Here is a 23,717-nt window from a genome sequence, read left to right on the forward strand (position 1 = left end):
TGAATTAGTAGTATTTCCTGTTTTGTAACATATCCTTTAAATTGGTCTTTTTCTTTTTTTTAAGATTTTATTTATTCACTTGAGAGAGAGTGAGTGAGAGAGAGCACACAAGCAGGGGGAGGGGCAGAGGGAGAAGCAGACTCCCCCTCACTAAGCAGGGAAACGATGCGGGGCTCAATCCCAGGACCCTGGGATCATGGCCTAAGCTGAGGGCAGACACTTAACCGACTGAGCCACCCAGGTGCCCCTAAATTGGTCTTTTTCTATTTCTATTGCTATTTTTCTTTACCTTTGAATATATTTGTTTTTTGATCAATTCCTTTATTCACTAATAATATAATATCAATATCCATGAACCCTTCTCAACTAGATTCTTGAACTTTCCTGAGATCATCGCCGCAAAGTCTATGGAGTAGTTCTCTTTGTGCAATGGACCTCAGTGGTTCAAAAAATGATTGATCAAAATTTTCATTCAGATGCATTCCATTCACATCATCGGTCCAGGCATGGCCCTTCTGCATTTAACTTTTAGAGGTGACATTGAACCATTTTTTGGTGTTACAGTGACTAACAATGAACTAATGACTAATGGATGGTGATCCTATTCAACAACCAGAATACTGACCCCTGAAATGAGTAACAGCCTAGATCTTCACGAAGAGAGGAATGTTTAATCACTGGGACTAAATAAATAATCAACGGGACAAACATAAAATGAGACTTGAAGTTTTGAAATGAATGAAAAAAGCTAGGTTTTTTACTTGTACTTCATTTGTACCACTTTGGATTAATTATAAACTGTGGTTTGTAACATATTTACGTTATTGGTCTATGCATGACATTTTAGAAGTTAATTATATTTGTTTTATTTCCTTCCATTTTTTGTCTACATTTTCCATATTTTTTTATTTGAATATAGCCAACACACCATGTTACATTAGTTTCAAGTGCATAACACAGTGAATGAACAACTCTTAGAGGGCACAATGCTAAGTAAAAGGAGTCTAAGAAAGGCAGAAGCGTATGATTTCACTTATATGTGGAATCTAAAAAGCAAACCAAAAGAATAAACAAAAATCAGAGTCAGACCTATACATAGAGAGAAGATACTGATGGTCACCTAAAGTGTGGGGGTGGGACGGGTATAATGGGTGAAGGGGGTGGGAGATACAGAACGCCAGTTATGGAATGAACAAGTCAAAGGAATAAAAGGCAGAGCAGAGCATTGGGAATATGGTCAGTGGTATTGTAATAGTGTTGCATGGTAACAGATGGGAGCTTCTTTTTTTTTAACTGATACAATGAAAACCCACAAACTAACCACCAAACCAAGAACTTGGTTACTTACGTAGCATGATATGCTCCTTCCCACGGGGATAAGGCAAAGATCTTCACAATTGGAGAATAATTTAATTAGCTACGGTGCATCCATCCTGCTGAATGTAAAGAGGCTGTTGACAAACTAGATTTGGGGTTTAAATACTGAACAGGAGGGAATCGTGACAGAAATTTCTCATAAAGAGTGATATATGTCATATTCTTACATCTGGCTCATGAATGGACCTCCATTTTATTAATTAATATATAAGTTATCCATCCATTTTAATAATATAATGAGCACCATTAAATAAACTACCCAACATAAGAACGAGGACCGCTGTAGACGATTGACTCTGGGTCCCATGCCCTCAGAGCTAACAGGTTAGAACTTCTTTTATAAAACGATGTGTGTTGTGCTAAATCAGATTCATCATGAACCTTGGTTTGTGACACAATCTCATCATTGGTCCTTATGTGGCCTTCTTTGATTATATTCCATACTTTTTAAACATACAGACAACCGTGAATGCCCTCAACAAACAGCCCCAACAAAGACAAGAATTGGGACTATGACTCACACTGAACCATAAAGGTCTTGATCATTACAGAATCAGCTCAAGTGTGTCCACTCTGCAGAGTAGAAAGTAGATGAGAAAAAAAGGGGGGGGGGATGAATATGAATTCTTTTTTAAAATTTAATTTTTAAAATTTTTATTTAAATTCCAATTGGTTAGGGGCACCTGGCTGGCTCAGTTGATTAAGCATCTGCCTTCAGCTCAGGTCATGGGATCGAGCCCCATGTTGGGCTTCCTGCCCAATGGGAAGTCTGCTTCTCCCTGACCCTCTGCCTACCACAGCCCCTGCTTGTGCGCTTTCTCTTGCTCACTCTCTCTCTCTCAAATAAATGAAATCTTTTCAAAATTAGTTAATTACATAATCGGTTACATATGGTGTAATATTAGTTTCAGGTGTACAATATAGTGATTTAACACTTCCATACAGATGTCCAGACACATATCAATCATCATTCTTGATTCATACACTGCCAGTCACTGTCAATGGTCCAAGTTTGTGAATTCTTTTCATTTATATTTTGCCTATTGATTTATTCATTTATTTGCTACTTACTCATGAAGAAATATACATAAATCCAAAAAAACCCAGAATAAGAGCCTCAACATCCCTAATATTTATCTATAAAATCATTTCCTACAGATATTAGATCTGTTTCTTAAATTGGCCTCAGTGTTTCATATATGGACATAGCACATAATGTTTCATATCAGTCCCATGTTTATTACTGGATCATGTTTGGCTTTTTTGATTATATTTCCTACTTCTTTTTTTTTTTATTAAATAAAGATTTATTTATTTATTTTAGAGAGACAGCATGAGCAGGGGAAGGGAGAGAGGGAGAGAATCTCAAGCAGATTCCCAGCTGAGCACAGAGCCCAGTTCGGGGCTCCATCTCATGACCCAGAGATCACAACCTGAGCCAAAACCAAGAGCTGGACACTTAACCACCTGAGCCCCTCAGGTGCCCCTATTTCCTACTTCTTTTATAAACTTTTTTTTCTTAAAGATTTTTTTATTTATTTGTCAGAGAGAGAAAGCGAGAGAGTGCAAGCACAAGCAGGGGGAGTGGCAGGCAGAGGGAGAAGCAGGCTCCCCACTGAGCAAGGAGCCCGATGCGGGACTCGATCCCAGGACCCTGGGATCACGACCTGAGCCTCAGGCAGACGCTTGACCAACTGAGCCACCGAGGTGTCCCCCTATTTCCTACTTCTTAACAATGCATTCACCACTCTTAAATTGCCCAAACCAAGACAAGAACTTTGACTATTACTCACACACACTGGTCTCCATGCTCCTAAGACAGCCATTGAGGCCATGGCAGAATGCCATAACTGGTGTGGCAGTGCCCATTCTGAGGAGTATAAGAGCAAAAGCAGAAAATAGAGTTTGAGATCTTCTATCCATTGGTCCTTTGTATTCCACCCTTCATTTACTCAGCCATTTAATATTTATTAATTGACTGTGGTATTTGCTTACTTTTCTCTTACCAAAACAAATGTTGAACTTCTAATTCATTGATTCAGAACAAAACACTGATTATTACTTACCAATGGCTATGTAATCCAAGGTAATACCTTTGGTCTACTTATTATCCATTCCAGATTATATTAATAGTATTTTCTCCTTATCACATCTTTTCATAATTTGGACTATGCCTCACTCCATTCATCTTTAATCATTTAAATATTTTTATTGATCCTTCCATTGATTCTTTGATATTAATATAATCTATGAGCCATAAAATTAGAAGCAAAAGATTCTTACATATCTCTAACATTTATCTATAGGATTTTGTTTCAACAGAGGAATAGACTAGATTTCTAGTGTATTAGTGTTGGACCTCAGAGTTCCAGACATGTAGTAGTCATCATCCATGACTCATACCGCCACCAGTGGTCATCATTGATCCAGACTTGACCCTCATTTTAATTTGTGTCTACATGAATTTTATTAATTCATCAATAACAATAAAAGATCTACCTGAAGTCCTAAAACATGAGAGTAAGATCCTTAAATATCTCTAACATCTATCTATAGAATCATTACTCATGGTAATACACCTTTTTCATTACTTTATTTCAATGTTGCAGGTAAGGATTAATCAAAACAATGCTTCACATCAACCCCATACTTATGCCGGGGCCACAGTTAACCTTCAAAATTATATTTCATATTTTTAAAATAATATAGTGAATACCTTTAAAAAAAAAAAAAAAAAAGCAAACACTGAAACCAAGACAACAACCTTGACTATTACTCACATTGATCTCCACGCTCCTAAAGCAGAGATGTAACCATGGAGCTCACGACCCTGGAGGATGCTTACATCAGCTCAAGGGTGTCCGTTCTGAGGCTTACAGAACAGAGGAGGAGATAAAGAAAGGTTGAGACATTATCAGCATCAGCCCTTGTATTCCACCTTTTATTTAGTCAGTCATCTAGGTAGTTATTTGGGATAACATTTTTACCTTCTTTTAAATAAACAGTGTAGGGCTTGCCACTGACACAGAACCTGAGCAATGACTATTGGTAATGCTGTCTGTATCATCCTTAATCAAAGAATATTTACTTCTTAGTGAATATCAGAGTTTTCAATATATATCAAGAGCATTTTTTGTCTTACCATATATTTTTGTAATTGGACAATGCTTAACCTTATTCATCTTTACCTCTACATTTTCAATGTTCTTTCATTGATCCAATTGTAATAATAGTTTGAATATACATGAACACAAAGACCAAAATGAAATCCTTCTGTGTTTCTGACATCTGTTTATAGAATCATTTCAAAAAGAGAAAATGGACTAGATTTCTTTTGGGTTGGACCTCAGAGTTCCAGACACGTAGCATTCATCGTATATGACTCATACGCCACCAGCCGTCATCATTGATCCAAGATTAGTCCACTTTCTCTTCATTCATTTCTATGATATTTATTGATTAATTCATTAATTCACTAATTATACTTTCAAACTCTATGACTCACAAAAACTGACAAAGAGCCCTGGTATCTCTAATCTGTATATAGAAGCATTGTCATATCAATATATCTCTTTCATCAATATCTGCAGGCTTTTATATATGCATCCATTGATATAATGCTTCATATCTACCCTGTATTTACTATTAGGCTACATTTGGCCTTATTTGATTATATTTCAAACCTTGTTACACATTGAATACTCTAAAAGAACACAAACCAAGATGAGAACGTTATTACTCACTTTGGTCTCCATGCCTCTAACAAATAGAGGGAACCAAGAGCTCAAGACCATGAAAGATGCTTATGTCAGCTCAAGTGTGCCCATTCTGAGGAGTACAGAGCAGAACAGATGATAAAAAAAAAATTATGCCACCTCTCCATCTATCCTTGCCTTTCATCTTTAATTTAGACAGTCATTTGCGCAATCATTAATTTCAAGTGTATTTATTTCATTTTCTCTTAAGAAAACAATTTTGAACTTGCCACTGACCCAAAACATAAACACTGCCTATAATTTATACTGTCTGTCTTCTCCCTAACCTAAGAGGTAACAGTCATATGCTGTTGAACTTCAGTGTTTTGAAAATATATCCACAGCATTTCTTGCCTGATCACGTATTTTTATAATTGGACAATGGTTCACTCCACTTATCTTTCTCTCTTTCTTTCTTTCAATTCACTTATCCAATTATAATAATGGAATGAAAAACCATGAGCGCAATGGCCAAAAAGATCTTTGTGTATTCCTGACCTCTGTATGTAGAATCGCTTTTAAAAAAAGGGAATGGACTAGATTTCTCTTCTGTTGGACCTCAGAGTTCCAGACACGTATTCATCGTACATAACTCATATGCCACCAGTCGTCGTCATCGATCCAGTATTGTCCCTCTTTTTCTTCATTCAATTCCATTTGTTTATTGCTCATTAATTCATTAATAATAATCTGTAATCACTATAATTCACAAAAACCCAAGAAGTGCTTTTATGTCCCGAATCTGTATACTGGACAATTCTCACATCAATCTCTTTCATTAATTAACCTCAGTTTTACATATATGTAATAATCAATGCAATGCACCATCTCATTCTCACATTTGGGGCACCTGGGTGGCTCTGTTGGTTAAGCTACTGCCTTCGGCTCAGGTCATAATCCTAGAGTCTCAGGATTGAGTCCTGCATCAGGCTCCCTGCTCAGCAGGGAGTCTGCTTCTCCCTTGGACCCTCCCCCTTTGTGCTTTCTCTTTCTCTCTCTCTCTCTCAAATAAATAAAATCTTTTAAAAAAATTAATCTCACATTTATCACAACTGTACAATTGGCCATCTTTTTAATAATACATTGAATACTCTTAAAAAAAGCACCTAAACCAAGACAAACACTTTGACTACTACTCACATTGGTCTCCACGCTCCTAGCACACATATGCAACCATAGAGCTCGTGACCATGGAAAGTGTTAAATCAGCGCAAGTGGGTCCACTCTGAAGAATACAGAGCATAACAGGTGATTACTAAAAAAAACAAAACAAAAAAACAAACAAAAAACGCAGATCTTATCTCCATTGATCCTTGATTTCGGTATTTCAGTTACTCGTTGATATATTTATTAATTTTCCATAAATGTTTTTTTCTCTTAACAAAAGGAATAATCTCAAACTTGGATCTGATCTAGAACAATAAAATTGACTCTTACTAAACAGTGTCTACGTGATCTTAAACCAAAGAGATAATATTCTTAATCCATTTATTTCTTAATAAGCATCAGTGCTTTCAATTTTTAGTAATATTTTTTGCCTGATCATCATATAGGTTTATTTGAAAAACACTTCATCCTCTTCTTTATCTATTTATATTTGTTTGATGGTTCTATTGTTGATTCATTAGTAATAGTGAATCTAAATCTATGAATTTAAATGAGAACATGATATCTATATATTCCTAACATGTGACTAATGGATCATTTCAAACAGGAAATAGAGTAGGTATTGTGTTGAACTGTTCCCACACGTATTGTTCATCATCCACAACTCATACACCACCAATCAACATTACCTGTCCATAACAGACCCTCACTTTCTTCATGTGTTTTACATTTGTTCTCAATTAAATCATTAGTTCTTAGATATTAATAAAAGACACATTTATTCAAGAAAACATGAGCACAAGATCGCTGAATATGCTTAATGCTGTTCTGTAGAATCCATTCCCATATACTATATACTATGTATTTTCCTTTTTTTTTTTTTGATTCATCAACACAATGTTTCCTATTACATCTATTTTTGTGCCATGGGTAACTTTTTTATTCTGTTTAATACTTTATAACAATGTTGAGAATACTCCTAAACACATGATTAATAAAGAACGTCTCAAACTCAACACCCAAAAAATAAATAATCCAGTCAAAAAATGGGCAGACGACATGAAAAGACACTTCTCTGAAGAAGACATACAAATGGCTAACAGACACATGAAAAAATGTTCATCATCATTAGCCATCAGGGAAATTCAAATCAAAACCACAGTGAGATACCACCTTACACCAGTGAGAATGGCAAAAATGGACAGGGCAAGAAACAACAAATGTTGGAGAGGTTGTGGAGAAAGGGGAACCCTCTTACACTGTTGGTGGGAAGTGGTACAAGTTGGTACAGCCACTTTGGGAAAGTTGGTACAGCCACTTTGGAAAACAGTGTGGAGGTGCCTCAGAAAATTAAAAATAAAGCCACCCTATGACCCAGCAATTGCACTCCTGTGTATTTACCCCCAAAACACAGATGTAGTGAAAAGAAGGGCCATGTGCACCCCAATGTTCATAGCAGCAATGTCCACAATAGCCAAACTGTGGAAAGAGCAAAGATGTCCTTCAACAGATGAATGGATAAAGAAGATGTGGTCCATATCTACAAAGGAATATTACTCAGCCATCAGAAAGGATGAATACCCAACTTTTACATCAACACGGATGGGACTGGAGGGGATTATGCTAAGTGAAATAAGCCAAGCAGAGAAAGTCAATTATCATATGGTTTCACTTATTTGTGGAACATAAGGAACAGCATGGAGGACATTAGGAGAAGGAAGGGAAAAATGAGGCAGGGGAAACCGGAGAGGGTGACAAAACATGAGAGACTATGGACTCCAGGAAACAAACTGAGGGTTTTAGAGGGGAATGGGGTGGGGAATGGGTTAGCCCGGTGATGGGTATTAAGGAGGGCGCGTACTGCATGGAGCACTGGGCGTTATATGAAAACAATGGATCGTGGATCACCACATCAAAAACTCATGATGTATTGTATGGTGACTAACATAACATAATAAAATAAAATTAAAACAAACAAATGATTAAAACTAAGCTAAGATCTTTGACTATTACTCACTTTGTTCTCTTTCCTGACACAGAGGCAACATAATCTTAATTACGGCAAAAGCTAAAATCAGCTCAGTGCATCCATTCCGAAGCCTACCAAGAAGACACAATGATTAAAAAAAAAAAGAGAGAGACATTCTCCCCATTGACCCACAGTTTTCATCGTTCATGTACATAGTCATTTAAGTGTTTACTAATGTACAGTGATATTTCTTTTCCTCTCAGTACAATAAACATCAAACTCACGACTCAGGGTGATACTGACTACTTACTACCTGTCACCATCCATGTCACCCTTACTCAAAGATGTAATATGCTTGGTCCATTTATTATCCATTCCAGTGAATATTAATATTCATTTTCCTGACTATATTTTAGTAATGAACAATGTTTCACCCTCTTCATCTTTATTCATTTATACATTTGCTAATTTATTCTTGCCATTGATTCTTTTATAATCATATTTTTAAAATTCATGAACACAAAGACCAAGGAAAAGATCACGGTAGAATGCTGAAATCTATGTATAGTCTTAATATATGGTGAATGGATTAGTCTTTCTGTGTTGGACCTCAGGGTTCTAGATATGAGGTATTCATTGCATATGACTCAAAAGCCACCAGTTATCATCACTGGACCATAACTGCCCATCTTCATCCTCACCTACATTTGTTTATTAACTAATTAATAAGGAAATGCATGTAAATCACAAAAACACAAGAATAAGGTCCTTGATTATCCCATAACATCCACCTATAGAATTATTCACATAGAGACTAAATCTCTTTCATTTAACTGAACTCAGTGTTTCATTTATGGACTACACATGTAATGCTTCATATCAATCTGATATTAAATATCACTATGGTTGGCCTTCTTTGATTATAGTCAATAATTTTTAATAATGCAGCAAATAATTTTCTTAAAAAAAACCAATCAAACTAAGTCAAGAACTTTGACTATTACTCACATTGTTCTCCATGCTCCTAACACAAAGATGCAACCATACAGTTTGTGACCTTGGAAGAATCCTTAAATCGGGTCAGGAGTGACCATTCTAAGAAGTGTAGAGCATCACAGCAGATGATACCAAGATTGAGAAATTGTCTCCATGCTACCTTGCTTTTTACCTTCATTTGGCTGGTCATTATTATCCATTCCAGTGGATAATAATATTCATTTTCCTGACTATATATTTTAGTAATGAAAAATGCTTCACCCTCTTCATCTTTATTCATTTATGCATTTGCTAATTTATTCTGTCATTGATTCTTTCATAATTATATTTTTAAAATTCATGAACACAAAGACCAAGAAAAAAAAATCACTGTATAATCCTGAAATATGCCTAATGTATGACTTGAAATATGGGGAATAGACTAGATTCCTTTTGTATTGGCCCTCAGAGTCCCACATTCATATTATTCATTCAACTTTGACCATTACTTACTTTGGTCTCTCTCCATACAGTGGCACCATGACTATTTTAATGAGGCAGAAGCTGAAATCAGTTCCAGCATCCATTCTGAAGAGTACTAAGCAGAAAATGTGACTAAAATGGTTGAGACTTTTTCTCCATTGATTCATAGTTTCCATTATTTGTTTGCATAGTCTGGACATTTAATAGTGGTAATATTTGTTTTTCTCTTAAATTAAATGTCGAAGTTTTAACGGACTCAATCAATACCTATTACTTAACCACTAGCATTCTCACTCAAGATATATATACTTGATCATTTTATTTTCTGTTCCAATTATATTTCCTTATTATATATCTTAGCAATAAAGTGTTTTACCCTCTTCAGATTTATCAATTTACATTCTACTTATCCTACCATTGATTTTTTTTTATTGAAGTACAGTTGACAAAAAAATTTCCTACAAAGATTAGTTAACTAATGCTTCATATTAACATCGTATTTTTTTAAGCATGTTTGGCCGATCACTGATATTTCACACTTTTTAATAATGCAGTGAAAACTTTTTTGTAAAACCACAAAACCAAGAAAAGAATTTTGACTATTACTCACATTGTGCTCCATGCTCTTCACACATAGATGCAACCACAAAACTCGTGGCTATGGTGGATTGCTTCAACCGGCTGAGGGTGACCATTGTAAGGAGTACAAGACAGAGCAGATATAAAATGATTGAGACCTTACGTTCATTCATCCCTGTATTCCACCTTGCAATCAGTGAATGAACAATAATGACATCATCCTTGACAGAAAACATGAATATTGATTATTATTTATGAATAACTATATCATCTTTAGTCAAAGAATAGATGCCTATGTACCTTTCAAAATAGGTATTTATTTTTAACATACGGTAACAGTATTTCTTGCCTAACCACGTATTTTAATAACTGGACAAAGTTTCACTGCCTTCATCTTTCTGTATGTATTTATTTCATTGAACTAATTATAATAATAACAGAAATGCCTGAATGTAAAGGCCAAAAGAAGATCTTTATATATTCCTGACACATGTCTAAAAGATCACTTAAATGGGGGCAAAGGACCAGAATCCATCTGTGTTGGACCTCAGAGTTCCAGACACATATTCATCGTACACGACTCATACGCCACCAGTAGTCATCAATCCAATACTGTACCTGTTTTCCTCATTTCTACAGCGCTTATTGACTAATTTATTGATTCACTAATTATTCTGAAAACCAATTATCAAAACAATAGCAACCCTGAAATCCCTATTCTGTATATAGAATTATTTTCACGTCAATATATCTCTCTCTTTAAGTATCCTACATTTTTATGTTTCATGTCATTTCAATATTTGTCACTGGGCTACAGGTGACCATTTTTATTAAATCCAGCACTTTTAAAAAAATACACAGAATACCGTGAAAAAAAAAATCATTAAAACCCAGAAGAGAACTTTGACTCTTATAACTCACACTGGTCTCTATGCCACCAGGTTGTACTTACTGCTTGAATCAGCTCCAGTGTGTCCATTCTGAGAAGGACAAAACACAGGTGATTATTAAAAAAAAAAAAAAAAAAGGTTAAATTCTTACTCGCATTGATCCTTGATTTCCCCATTTTTGCCCACTCATTTAGGAATTTATAAATTATTCCTCATGTAGATACTTTTATCTTAACAAAATCAACAGCAGGAGACTTGAAACAGACATACAACAGCAACAACAACAAAACCTAACTCTTAATTATCTGGGCTGATACGATCCTCGGTCAAACAGATCACACTCTTCTTTTTTTCCCCAAATGACACTCCTGTTCCCTTTATTCGTCAATGAGTTTCAGTGTTTTCAGTTGAACTAATAATTCAGTGTTTTCAGTTGAACTAATAATATCTCATACCTGTCCACAAATGTTTGGAGTTAAACAATCCCTTGCCCTTTCTTATTATTTGTATTTTTTTTAATGGTCCTATAATTAGTCTATCAGCAATAATAATCTAAGTCTAAACCCAATACCTACATTGGGTATATTCCTGACACCTTCTATAGGATTAAATAAACAGAACACACCATGTTGGTATTATGCTGGACCTCGTTATCCAGACACATAGTATTCATTGTCCATGATTCATCCACCACCATTGATGACCACTGACTCATGATTAGGCCTCTTTCTTTTCATCCTCATAAACAATTGTTTATGGCTTAACAAAATTAATAAATACACAAAATTAAAAATAAATAAATAGAAGATCCCTTAACATCCCTAATATCTCTTCCTACAATCTTTTCCAGAGACTAACTCCGTTTCAAAAACTGACCTCAAGGTTCACATTTATTGATTCATCAACTTAATGTTTCATATCAGTATGACATCTAACACTGGCATATTTTGCCTTCTGTGATTATATTTAATATCTGGAATAATAAACTGAAAGCCCTTAAACAAACCACCTAAGCTCAAACACTGACATTACTCACACTGGTCTTTCCAACATTCCTAACAACATAGGTGCAACTGGACAGCACATGACCTTGAAAGATGCTTTAATCAGCTTAAGTGGGTTCATTCTGAGTATAGATCAGAGCAGATGACAATTAAAAAAAAACAAACCTCACATTTCCTCTGTGTTGGACCTCGGCAGTCCAGACACATATCATTCATCATGCGTGACTCCTACACCAACAGTTATCATTGATCCAAAGAAGACTACTTTCTCTTCATTCATGTCTATATTGTTTATCAATTAACTCATTAATTCACTAATTATAATTCTAAACTCTATTATTAAAAATAAAACAAGGCCTTGAGCTCCCTAGTGTGTGACCAGAATCATATCACAATATCTCTGCCATTAACTATCCTCAGTTTTTCGTATATGTATTAATCAAAATAATACTTCATATTAATCCCATAATTGTTACTAGGATACAGTTCACATTCTTTGATCATAGTTCATACTTTTTACTAATACAGTGAATATCATTAAGCAAAATACCAGAACGAAGGTAAGAACTCGGATTATTACTCACACTGGCCTCCAAACTCCTGCAACAGCACCACCGCCCTAGAGTTCATGATCAGGTCCAGTGTGTCTCTTCTGAGGAGGGCAAGGCAGAGCATATGATAAAAAAGTGAGATATTCTCTCCAGTGGTTATTGCTTTTCACTTTTCATTTAGTAAAGCACTTAGGTAATCACTAACTTGGTACAAATATCGTTTTTCTGTTAAGAAAACAAGTAACTTTGACATTTACTACTAACCCAGAATATGAACATTGTCTATGACTTATACTATCTATGGCATTCTGAGCCAAACATGCAACAATCATGTACCATCTACTGCCAATGGAAGCCCAGTGTTTTCACAGGGTATGGACAGTATTTCTTGCATAATCACATATTTTTATAATTGGACAATACTTCACTCATTCATATCAATTTATATATTTATGTATAGATTCTCTCATTGATCCAATTATAATAATAGCATGAAAATGCATGAACTAGAAGACCAAAAACAAGATCTTTGTATATTCCTGATATGTGTCTAGAGGATACCTTCAAAAAATGGGAATAGACTAGATTTCTTCTGTTGGACCTCAGAGTTCCAGACACGTATTCATCGTACACAACTCATACGCCACCAGTGGTCATCATCGATCCAATATCCTCTCTCTCTTCCTTCATTCATTTCTCCTTGTTTAATGATTAAATTAATTCACTACTAATAATTTCTAAGCACTATGATTCACCAAAACCCAAGAAGAGTTATTGCATTCCTAATCTGTTACACAGATTATTCCCATATCAATGTGTCTCTTTCATTAATTATCCTCAGTTTTCCAAACGTGGATTAATTAATGTAATTTTCATATATCCTATATTTATCACTCAGATACATTGCCCTCTTTAAGTACATTTTGTACTTTTAAACACTACAGTGAACTACCTTTAAAAAACTCTTAACCTAGAATAGAACATTGACTGTTACTCACATTAATCTGCATCTTCCAATTACATAGAGGGAACCACAGAGCTCACGCCCATAAAGGTATGAGATCAGCCCAAGTGCATCCATTCTAAGGAGGACAGAGCAGAGCAAGTGATTTTTAAAAATGAGATTTAATTGCCATAGAGCCTTGCTCTTTATTTCATAGGCTCAGGATTTAGGTATTTATTTTTTATCTTACTTTGTATAATATATATTTTATAAATAAATAAAAATTTTATATATTGTACATATATAAAATTTCTATAAGTATATAATAGAATGTATAACTAAATACATAAAATATGTAAGTGAAATATTAAATATTTTAAAATATAGTTACAATATAATACAAAATATATAAAATATAAATATATAAATATGTAAATAAAATGAAATATATAAAGATAAAATAAATAAATGGATAAATAAAATAACGCTTCATATCAACCTAATACATAACATTGGCATATTTTATCTTCTTTGATAATATTTTTAATAGTATTTTTTAATACTTTTGAATAATACAGTAAACAGCCTTAAACCACTCAAGCCAAGACAAGAACTTTGACTATTACTCATGTGGTTGCCATGGTCCTAAAACATAGATACAACCAGAGGGTTCATGAAGTTGGAAGAATATTACAGTCAGTTGGAGTGTGTCCATTCTGAGGAGTACAGAGCAGAGCAGATGATAAAAGAGGAGACATTATTCCATTTATCCTAGACTTACATCTTTCATTTAGTCAGGCATTTAGGCAATCATTATTTGAAGTCTATTTCATTTTTCTTTTTTTTTTTAGATTTTATTTATTTATTTGACAGAGAGAGACATAGGGAGAGAGAGAACACAAGCAGGGGGAGTGGGAGAGGGAGAACGAGGCTTCCTGCAGAGCAGGGAGCCCAATGTGGGGCTCGATCCCAGGACCCTGGGACCATGACCTCAGCCGAAGGCAGAGGCCTAACGACTGAGCCACCCAGGCGCCCCTATATCATTTTTCTCTTAAGAAAATGAACCTACTTTGAACTTCGCACTGACCCAAATCATAAACATTGTCTATAATTTGTCCTCCAAAGAGGTTACATTCAGGTACCATTTATTTCTCTTTGGACTTCAGTGTTTTCTAAACATATTAATAGTATTTCTTGTCTCCCACATATTTTTTAAATTGGACATTGCTTCTACAATTCAGCTTTTTGAAATACATATTTCCACGGTGATATTTCAATGATCCAATTTTAACAAAGGATAGAAATGTATGACGAGAAAGATCACATCTCTTTTGTGTTGGGCCTCAGATTTCCAGACATGTATTCATCACGTATGACTCATATGCCACCAGTGGTCATCATCGATCCAATACTGTCCTTCTTTTTCTTCATTCATTTCTATTTATTGATTAAAACATTAATTCATTAATAATAACTTTCTGAATGCTATGATAAACGAAACCCTAGAAGTGCCTTTGTATCCCTAACCTACACATAGATTATTCTCGTATCAGTGCATCTCTTTTATTAATTATCCTCAGTTTTCTACACATGGATCAATCAATGTTTCATATATTCCATATTTATCACTGAGATACAGTTGCCTTTTTAAATTATATTTCACACTTCTTAATAATACAGTGAACTATCTTAAAAAAAAACTCATGGAGTGGTGCCTGAGCAGCTCAGTCGGTTAAGCATCTGACTCTTGATCTTGGCTCAGGTCTTGACCTCAGGGTTGTGAGTTCAAGCCCCATGCTGGGCTCCACATTGGGCGTGGAGCCCACTTAAAGAAAAAAACACACACAGATGGAAACCAAGAAAGGAATTTTAACTATTTCTCACATTAACCTCTGTCCTCTTCTTATACAGAGGCAACCAGGAGCTCACGACCATAGAAGATGCTTTAATCAGTTCCAGTGCATCCATTCTGAGGGTGACAGAGCAGAGCAAATGATAGAAAAAAACTGAGACTTAACTGCCATTGATCCTTGCTCCCCATATTTCATATAGTCAGTATTTATTTATTTTTTAATATGCATATATTTTTATTTTACAAAAGGAAAAACTCAATTTCACTACCAAAATTGATAAAATTCACTCTTCCTTATCAGAGTATATCTGACCTCAAAGAAGTGAGAAACTTGTCCATTTACCTCTTAATGGGTATCACTGTTTTCAATGGTTATTACTAAAATCTCTTGCCTCACCACAAACTTTAATAGTTAGACAATATTCCACCCTCTTATTCTTTACATATTTATTTGTATTTGTTTAATAATTCCATCATTATTCTACTAATAACAACAAATCTATGTCCATAAAATCACTATGAGAATATGATCATTTTACATTCCAGACATTTCTTCACTGAAACAATTCCAAAAGAGGGAACAGACTAATTAATTTCCATGTTTGCCCCAGAGTTCCAGATTCATACATGAGCAGTCACATTTGGGCCTCATTATAGTCATTAATGTCTACATGTTTTTATTGACTAATTCATCAATTAACTAATAACAATAAAATAAATGCTTAGAGACCACAAAAACTTGAAATAAGAGCCTTAAATATCTCCAACATTGTCTTTAGAATGACTTCCTACTGACGATATCTTTCATTAATTAACCAAAATGTTTCCTATATAGATTAATTAATATAATGCTTCATAATTAGCCTCAAATTTACTATCTGCCTATGGTTGTGATCCTTAACTTTATATCACATTATTAATCATGCAGCTAAAATCTTTTTTTATTTTTTTTTATTTTCTTTATTTATTTGACAGAGAGACAGAGAGAGAGCACAAGTAGGCAGAGCAGCAGGCGGAGGGAGAGGGAGAAGCAGGCTCTCCACTGAGCAGGGAGCCCGACGTGGGGATCGATCCCAGGACCCTGGGATCATGACCTGAGCCGAAGGCAGTTGCTTAACCAACTGAGCCACCCAGGTGCCCCTAAAATCTTTTTTTAAAAGACCACAAAATCAAGGAAAGAATTTTGACTATTACCCACATTGTTCTCCATGCTCTTAGTACATAGATGCAACCACAGAGCTCGTGACTATGGTGGGATTGTCTACCTCAGCCGAGGGTGACCATTCTAAGGAGTACAAGACAGAGCAGATGATTAAAAAAAATTGAGACCTTATGATCATTGGTCCCTGCATTCCACCTTCCATTCAGTCCATCCTCAATAAGCAATGAATTGGGATAATGTGTATTATATTTTTCTTAAGAAAATAAACAGTATCTTGTAATTGAGAAACAGCATGAACACTGACAGTTACTCAAAGAATAACACCATTATATCATATATTTCCTAATAGATATCTGTTTTCAAAATATATTAACAGTATTTCTTGTCTAACCACATATTTTTGTAACTGCACAATATCTCACCCACTTCGTACTTCTTTCTTTCTTTCTTATTTCATTGATCCAATTTAAAAAAAAATAGAATGTATCAACATAAAAGACCAAAAACAAGATTATAGATTATAGATTTATTTATTAATCATTTGTCCAAATAACAGAATAAAAATGCATGAACACAACACTAAAAACAAAATCCTCACATATTCCTGACATCTATATATAAGATCTCATCAAACGATGGGAATAGGCTACATTTTTTGTGTGTTGGACCTCACAGTTGCAGACAGTATTCATCATATACGATTCCTATGCCACCACTGATCCAATATTGTCCCTCTTTTCCTTCATTCAGTTTTACATTGTTTATTGACTAACTCAATTCACTAACAATAATTTAAAACCCTATTATTCAGAATAACACAAGAGTCACGATACCCCTAATCGGTGTATAGAATCATTCTTATATCAATATATGGGCGCCTGGGTGGCTCAGTTGGTTAGGCGACTGCCTTTGGCTCGGGTCATGATCCTGGAGTCCCGGGATCGAGTCCCGCATCGGGTTCCCTGCTCAGCGGGGAGTCTGCTTCTCCCTCTGACCCTCTTCCCTCTCGTGCTCTCTATCTCTCATTCTCTCTCTCAAATAAATAAATAAAATCTTTAAAAAATATATATATATATATCTCTTTCATGAATTATCTTAAATTTCATCTGTGATATAATAAGAGTCTCATGCTCTACTGGCTGAGCTAGCCAGGCTGTGATATAATAAAATAAATAAAATAAAAAATAAAATGTGGAAAAAATTATCTTAAATTTCATGCATGTAATAATCAATATAATGTTTCATAGGAATTCAATAGTTGTCACTAGGCCACAGTTAGCTACCTTTGACTCTCTATAGCACTTTTAAAAATATACCAAATATCCTTAAAAAAAAACATAGCTGAAACCAAGACAAGAACTTGACTACTACTCAATCGGTCTCTTTGCTTCTACCATACAGATGCAATCATGGAGCTCACCACCATAAAACAATGTTTAGTCAGCTTAGTGTGTCTGTTCAGAGAAGTACAGTCAATGATAAAAAAAAGAAAGTTAAGACCCTATCTCCACTGATCCTTGCTTTTCATATTTCATTTACTCACTAATTTCATGATATTAATCTATTTTTCTCTTAACAAAAAGAACAACCTCAAACTTGACACTGACTCAGAAAGACTAGACTCACTTACCTGTATAACTCTTAGCTAAGGAGGTAACACCCTTTCTCCACGTATTTCTTAATGGACATAAATATTTTCAATTATATTATTTCTTGTCTCACCATACGTTCATAGTTGGATAATTATTCTCCCTCTCTTTTTTACCTATTACGTATATTTCCTTAATGGTTCTATCATTGATCCACTAATAATAACAAACCCAAATTTATAAATTCAAAAGAAGAATCTGATCTTTGTATGTTCCTAACATCCATGTACAGGATCAAATAGAACAGAAGGAATAGTCCATTTATTATGTTGGACCTCAGATATCCAGACACGTATTGCTCATGACCCATGACTCATCCATCACCTGTCATCATCACTGGTCAATGAGACCCACTTTTTCTTAATTCCTTTCTATACTTGTATTGATTAAATCATTAATTCATTGAAAATATTAAAAGGAGTATAATTCACAAAAAGTGAAGAATAAGATGCCTGAATGCCCTTAACTTCTAACTTAGAATCATTGCCAACGTAGGTTATATTTCTTTCATTAATCAACCTCAATGCTATGTAATAAATTAATGAATATGTTTTATATCATATTTATCAGTAGGCCATAGTGAAACTTTTTATTATACTCTTACTTTTTAATAATGCCATGAACACAAACAAATGACCCAAAACAAAACAAAATTTTTGACCATTACTCTCCTTGTTCCATTTTCCTAACACAAAAGGAATGTCATGTGACAATCCCAATCCCACAGAAGACGAAATCGGCTCAAGCACCTGTTCTGAAGAGGACAAAACAGAGAAGGGGATGGAAAGGCTGAGCCTTTCCGCTGATCCATGGAGCCAGCATTCATTTTTATAATCGTTTAAGCCTTTATTAATTTAATGGATATATTTATTTTCACCATAAAAATAAACTTCAAAGGTGGACCTAAATCAGAAAGTAAATAACTGGCTACAGAATTTCATCATTCATATCAACCTTATCAAAGATATAATACACTTGGTCCCTTTATATCCATTCTAATGTATATTAATACTTTTACCTTGGTATATATTTACCAAAAAATAATACCTCTTCAAATTTATTCATTTATACATCTATTTATCCTACCATTCATGGTTTTATGAATTAATTACTAAAATTCATTCACCTTAAAAAAACACAAAGATCAACAACAAAATCCTTGTTTATTACTGACATCTGTACATAGGATCCTTAAACACAGGAGAAACAGACTAGATTACTTTTGTATCAGATCTGAGTTCCAGACACATAGCATTCATCATATATGACTCATTCGCCACCCGTTGTCATCAATGGTCCAAGACTGGCCCTCTTTCTTTCCATTCTCATAAACATTTATTTATTAATTCATTAATCAAAAAATACACATAAATTAAAATATAAGATATGATCCTTCAACATTCCTAACATATGTCTCTATAATATTACAGAGACTAAATCTCTTTCATTAACTGACCTCAGTGTTATATTTATGGATAAGTAAACATAATGCTTCATATCAATCTGGTATTAAACACTATTATGTTTTGCCTTTTGATTATATTTAATACTTTTGAAAATACACTTAACAGCCCTAAATAAACCAAAACAAAAGCTTTGAGTCTTACTCACGGGGTCTCCATGCTCCTCCAACATAGATGCAACCAGAGGGCTCATGACCTTGGAAGAATGTTACAATCAGCTGGAGTTTGTCCATTCTGAGGAATACGGAACAGAGCAGATGATAAAAAAAAAAAAAAATGAGATATTCTTCCATTGATCCTTGCTTTATCTTTCATTTAGTCAGGCACTTAGGAAATCATTACTGGAAAATATTTATTTCATTATCTTTTACAAAAATGTACTACTTTGAACTTCCCAGTGACCCAGAATATAAAAACTGTCTATAATTTGTCCTATCTATATCATCTGAGCCAAAGAGGGGACAGACATGTACCATTTATTTCTCTTTGGACTTCAGTGTTTTCAAATTATATTAGTAGAACTTCTTGCCTCATATATTTTTAAAATCGGACATTTCTACAATTCATTTTTTGTAATGTATTTCCTTATTGATATCTCATTGATCTGATTATAATCAAGAATGGAAATGCATGAAGAGAAAGACCACATCTCTTTTGTGTTGGACCTCAGAGTTCCAGACACGTATCATTCATCATCCATGATTCATACGCTGGCAGTTATCATCATTGATCCAGAAAAGACCACTTTCTCTTCATTCATTTCTACATTGTTTACTGATTAATTCATTCATTCACTAATTACCATTTAAAACTATATGATTCACAAAACATGAAGAAATCTGTTATCCATAGTATGAATCTAGAATCATTCACACATCACTGTATCTCTCATCAGTTATCCTGTTTTTCATAAACGCTTTAATCAATGTAATGCTTCACTTTAATCCTACATTTGTCACTAGGACACAGCTGGCCTTCTTTGATTATAATTCATATTTTGTATTAATACAATGAATATCCTTAGCAAAATACCAAACAAGACAAGAACTTTGACTATTACTCACATTTGTCTCCTGTCTTCCCAATACAAAAATACAACCCTAAGGCTCTTGATCAGGGGAGAATCCTTAAAGCAGGTCTAGCTTGTCCATCCTGAGGAGTATAAAGCAGAGCATACCATAAAAATAGTCAAGACATTCTCTATTGATCATTGCTTTTAACCTTTCATTAAATCCATTATTGGTCAACTATTAATTTGGTGTAATAATTTTTTCTCTTAAGAAAATGAACAACTTTGACTTTACCAATGACCCAGAACCTGAGCATTGTCTATGACTTATACTACCTCTGGCATCCTTAGCCATAAATGTAAGTCATGTAGCTCTTACTTCTAATTAAACTTCAGAGTTTTCATAGGATGTTAATAGTATTTCTTGCATAATCGCATATTTCTATAATTGGACAATACTTCATTACATTACTCTTTATGTTTATTGATTATTTAACTGATCCAATTATAAAAATTGAAAGAAAGTGCATGAGCACTAACACCAAAAACAAGATCCATACAAATTCTGGACATCTGTCCATACAGGATCTCTTCAAACAATGGGAATAAACTAGATTTCTCTTCTGGTGGACCTCAAGAGTTCCAGACATGTATTCTTTATATATGACTCATATGCTACCAGTGGTCATTGTTGACACAGTATTCTACCTCTCTACCTTCATTCATTTCTAATTCTTTATTGAGTAAATCATTAATTCATTAATAATTTTAAATGCTGTAATTCACAAAAACTGAGGAAGAACTTATATAACCCGATTCCTACCTAGATAATTCTCACATCAATATATCTCTTTAATTATCCTCAGTCTCCCATGCATAGATTAATCATAATAGTTTATATATCCCATATTTATCACTGAAACACAGTGCCTCTTTTCATTATATAGTGTAGTTTTTAATAATACAGCAAATTACCTTAAAAAAACACATAAACCAAGAAAATAATTTCAACTGTTACTTACACCAATCCCCCATCCTCCTATTATAGAGGCAACCATAGAACTCAGGATAATGGAAGATGTTAAATCAGCTCAAGTGTGTCCATTCTGAAGAGTACACAGTAGAGCAAGATAAAAAAAAGAATTGAGATATTATGTTCACTGGTCCTTCCATCCCATTTTTTATTTAGTCACTTATTAAGCAGTGAATTGCAATAATGCATATTTTATTATCTCATAAGCAAATGAACAGCATCAATCTAGCTATTAAAGAATATGAACATTGACTACTACTTATCAACAATCATATCATCCTCAAAGAACAAGTCCCGTACCACAGATTCCCTTATAGACATCAGCATTTTAAATACACACTAATACTCTTCATTACCTAACCACATACTTTTGTAATTGGACAAGATTTCACTGCTTTCATCTTTATTTATTTATATGTTTGTTTATTGATTATTTCATCAATCCAGTTCTAAAAATTGGAAGAAAATGCATGAACATAAGAACCAAAACCAAGATCTTTGTATATTCTTGATATCTGTCTATGGAATCACCTCAAACAGGACAATAAACCAGATTCCATTTCGGTTGGACCTCAGAGTTCCAGACACGTATTCATCGTACGCGACTCATACGCCACCAGTGGTCATCATCGATCCATTATTGTCCCTCTTTTCCTTCATTCAATTCTACATTGTCCATTGACTAATTCATTAGATCACTAGTAATAATGTTGAAACCCTATCATTCACAAAAGCCCAAGAAAAGTCATGATATCCTTAATCTGTAAATAGAATCATTCTCACATCAATAGATCTCTTTTAAAATTATGCTGTTATTTATTTATGCATTAAACCAATATAATGTTTTATAAAATTCAATATTTATCACTGAGCTATTGTTGGCCGTCTGTGATTCTACTACATGGAACTCTCAAATAATACTGAATACACTGAATAAAATAATCATTGAAACCAAGACAAGAAACTGGATTATTACTCACATTGTTCTCTGTGCTTCTAACACAGAAATGCAACCACTGAGCTCGCCACCATGGAATATGCTTAAATCAGCTCAAATGTGTCCATTTTGAAACATGAAAAGCACAGTCGATGATAAAAAAAATAGAATAAAGCTTTTATTTCCATTGATCCTTGCTTTCCACATTTCATTTACTCATTTAGATATCTATGAATATTTCATAACATTGATTTTTTTCTTTTAACAACAATAACAAAGATCCTCAAACTTAAGATTGACCCAGAACAATAAAATTGACTCTTAATTGTTCATGTCTAAATGATCATTGACTAAAGAAGTGACACTCTTGATACATTTAATTCTTGATGGGTGTCAGTGTTTACAATTTTTATTAATATTTCTTGCCTAAACACAGGTCTTCACAGTTGGACAATTCTTTACGATTTTATATTTATCTGATATTCATATTCTTCAATGGTTCTATCCTTGATCCATTTGTAATAATAAATCTAAATCTATGAACCCAGTAAAACCATTATCTTTGTGCTTTCCAAACATCTGTCCATAGGATCAAATAAACAGAGAGAAAGACTATATAGTGAATTAGACCTCAACATTCTCAATAAATAGTATTCATCATCCAAAACTCATCTGCCACGAGTCATTATCATAGGTAGATAGAAGACCCACTTTCTTTTCATTCATTTCTACATTTGTATCAATTCAATCATTAATTCATTGATTACAGTAAAATACATGATTAACAAAAACTAAAGAATCAACACCTTCAGGGCACCTGGGTGGCTCAGTCAGTTAAGCAGCGGCCTTCGGCTCAGGTCATGATCCTGGAGTCCAGGACGGAGCCCCAGATCGGGCTCCCTGCTCAGCGGGGAGTCTGCTTCTCCCTCTGACCCTCCCCACTCTTGTGCTCTATTTCTCTCTCTCTCACTTTCTCTCT

General features: G+C 34.3%; 2 long non-coding RNA genes, 15 other non-coding genes and 4 pseudogenes across 17 annotated transcripts; all 21 read right to left on the reverse strand.

Annotated features, from left to right (window-relative positions):
* Positions 1 to 429: 429 nt before the first annotated feature.
* Positions 430 to 503, reverse strand: LOC113910776. Its single transcript, XR_003516262.1, has one exon. It is a non-coding gene; the product is annotated as a small nucleolar RNA SNORD113/SNORD114 family (small nucleolar RNA).
* Positions 504 to 2,304: 1,801 nt separating this feature from the next.
* On the reverse strand, positions 2,305 to 2,386 carry LOC113910775 (annotated as a pseudogene).
* A 1,344-nt stretch (positions 2,387 to 3,730) lies between these two features.
* LOC113910724 lies at positions 3,731 to 3,806 on the reverse strand. The gene has a single exon (XR_003516219.1). It is a non-coding gene; the product is annotated as a small nucleolar RNA SNORD113/SNORD114 family (small nucleolar RNA).
* Positions 3,807 to 4,716: 910 nt separating this feature from the next.
* On the reverse strand, positions 4,717 to 4,791 carry LOC113910722. Its single transcript, XR_003516217.1, has one exon. It is a non-coding gene; the product is annotated as a small nucleolar RNA SNORD113/SNORD114 family (small nucleolar RNA).
* Positions 4,792 to 5,684: 893 nt separating this feature from the next.
* Positions 5,685 to 5,756, reverse strand: LOC113910738. The gene has a single exon (XR_003516233.1). It is a non-coding gene; the product is annotated as a small nucleolar RNA SNORD113/SNORD114 family (small nucleolar RNA).
* A 516-nt stretch (positions 5,757 to 6,272) lies between these two features.
* On the reverse strand, positions 6,273 to 10,414 carry LOC113910146. The gene is made up of 3 exons (XR_003515936.1): positions 10,277 to 10,414; positions 8,257 to 8,339; positions 6,273 to 6,357 (listed from the first exon to the last, which is right to left on the reverse strand). It is a non-coding gene; the product is annotated as an uncharacterized LOC113910146 (long non-coding RNA).
* Positions 6,867 to 6,935, reverse strand: LOC113910774 (annotated as a pseudogene).
* Positions 8,812 to 8,886, reverse strand: LOC113910747. The gene has a single exon (XR_003516238.1). It is a non-coding gene; the product is annotated as a small nucleolar RNA SNORD113/SNORD114 family (small nucleolar RNA).
* A 371-nt stretch (positions 10,415 to 10,785) lies between the features above and the next one.
* Positions 10,786 to 10,854, reverse strand: LOC113910744 (annotated as a pseudogene).
* A 921-nt stretch (positions 10,855 to 11,775) lies between these two features.
* On the reverse strand, positions 11,776 to 11,849 carry LOC113910771. Its single transcript, XR_003516260.1, has one exon. It is a non-coding gene; the product is annotated as a small nucleolar RNA SNORD113/SNORD114 family (small nucleolar RNA).
* Positions 11,850 to 12,321: 472 nt separating this feature from the next.
* Positions 12,322 to 12,393, reverse strand: LOC113910760. Its single transcript, XR_003516251.1, has one exon. It is a non-coding gene; the product is annotated as a small nucleolar RNA SNORD113/SNORD114 family (small nucleolar RNA).
* An 892-nt stretch (positions 12,394 to 13,285) lies between these two features.
* Positions 13,286 to 13,357, reverse strand: LOC113910729. Its single transcript, XR_003516224.1, has one exon. It is a non-coding gene; the product is annotated as a small nucleolar RNA SNORD113/SNORD114 family (small nucleolar RNA).
* A 339-nt stretch (positions 13,358 to 13,696) lies between these two features.
* Positions 13,697 to 23,556, reverse strand: LOC113910145. Its single transcript, XR_003515935.2, has 6 exons — positions 22,782 to 23,556; positions 21,791 to 21,874; positions 20,824 to 20,911; positions 19,908 to 19,993; positions 15,518 to 15,602; positions 13,697 to 13,772 (listed from the first exon to the last, which is right to left on the reverse strand). It is a non-coding gene; the product is annotated as an uncharacterized LOC113910145 (long non-coding RNA).
* LOC113910739 lies at positions 14,970 to 15,041 on the reverse strand. Its single transcript, XR_003516234.1, has one exon. It is a non-coding gene; the product is annotated as a small nucleolar RNA SNORD113/SNORD114 family (small nucleolar RNA).
* Positions 17,310 to 17,370, reverse strand: LOC113910767 (annotated as a pseudogene).
* LOC113910752 lies at positions 18,566 to 18,640 on the reverse strand. The gene has a single exon (XR_003516243.1). It is a non-coding gene; the product is annotated as a small nucleolar RNA SNORD113/SNORD114 family (small nucleolar RNA).
* Positions 19,524 to 19,596, reverse strand: LOC113910748. Its single transcript, XR_003516239.1, has one exon. It is a non-coding gene; the product is annotated as a small nucleolar RNA SNORD113/SNORD114 family (small nucleolar RNA).
* Positions 20,419 to 20,493, reverse strand: LOC113910737. The gene has a single exon (XR_003516232.1). It is a non-coding gene; the product is annotated as a small nucleolar RNA SNORD113/SNORD114 family (small nucleolar RNA).
* LOC113910755 lies at positions 21,395 to 21,467 on the reverse strand. Its single transcript, XR_003516246.1, has one exon. It is a non-coding gene; the product is annotated as a small nucleolar RNA SNORD113/SNORD114 family (small nucleolar RNA).
* LOC113910731 lies at positions 22,367 to 22,438 on the reverse strand. Its single transcript, XR_003516226.1, has one exon. It is a non-coding gene; the product is annotated as a small nucleolar RNA SNORD113/SNORD114 family (small nucleolar RNA).
* Positions 23,363 to 23,437, reverse strand: LOC113910769. The gene has a single exon (XR_003516258.1). It is a non-coding gene; the product is annotated as a small nucleolar RNA SNORD113/SNORD114 family (small nucleolar RNA).
* Positions 23,557 to 23,717: the final 161 nt, after the last annotated feature.

Source organism: Zalophus californianus, chromosome 6 (assembly GCF_009762305.2).
Source record: "Zalophus californianus isolate mZalCal1 chromosome 6, mZalCal1.pri.v2, whole genome shotgun sequence".
NCBI classification, from domain to species: domain Eukaryota; kingdom Metazoa; phylum Chordata; class Mammalia; order Carnivora; family Otariidae; genus Zalophus; species Zalophus californianus.